Below are 833 nucleotides of genomic sequence, written 5' to 3' on the forward strand. Positions count from 1 at the left end.
AATAGGGTTATATTGAACTCTATTAGAATTTCACAGTGGAAACTAATTACTGTGTGACTTAGTGTAACAATCAAATATAGAAATATATTTTAATAATGAAAGAAAATGTAAACGCTACAAGGAGTCTAAGAAATCGGCATTCTACAAGGTGTTTTAGACATTCTTAAAAGTAAAATGCAAAGAGACAGGTGGATCTCTGTGAGCTCATTTGATGTCAGCCTGATCTACAGAGCGACTACCAGGATAGGCTCCAAAATGACAGAGAAAACCTGTCTTGAAACCCCTCTGCAGTGAAATCCTGTGACAATTCTTAGCATGACTGTTTTTGAATTTAGGTACTGCTATCCAGCTGCATGCTATGATGTACAATATTTATATTCCTCCTGAATACAAACTCCAAAGAGAAAGCTTTCATTTCAGGGAGTCAAGGAGCCAAATGACTTATCATTTATAAGTCTTCTGAATTTGATCTCTATTGGTAACAATAAATATGTTCTACACTTTAGTGTATGTTTTATTGACCTAATGGACTGTTAACCAGGTGAACTTCCCTTTCACAAATGGCTGCTCCATTCTTTGTTTAAAAATATCATTTATGTGAATGTGATTATTTATTACTTATTCCAGTATTTCCATGGAATAGAAATTCTTATTGTATGACCTGAAATTATATATTTTTTTAAAGAAATGGTAGCATAGGTGCTTCCCAGATGTAAAACTTTATGGAAATTCAAGCATCTTTCCAAAAATACAGGAAGCAAGTAAAGCATGGGGTGGGGGTGGGGGGAGGCACGACATTTGGAAAGAGCCAACTAAAGACTTTGAGTCCACAA

This window comes from Microtus oregoni, unplaced genomic scaffold (assembly GCF_018167655.1).
Source record: "Microtus oregoni isolate MIOR12 unplaced genomic scaffold, Mior012 000001F_ref0000356, whole genome shotgun sequence".
In the NCBI taxonomy this organism is placed as follows: domain Eukaryota; kingdom Metazoa; phylum Chordata; class Mammalia; order Rodentia; family Cricetidae; genus Microtus; species Microtus oregoni.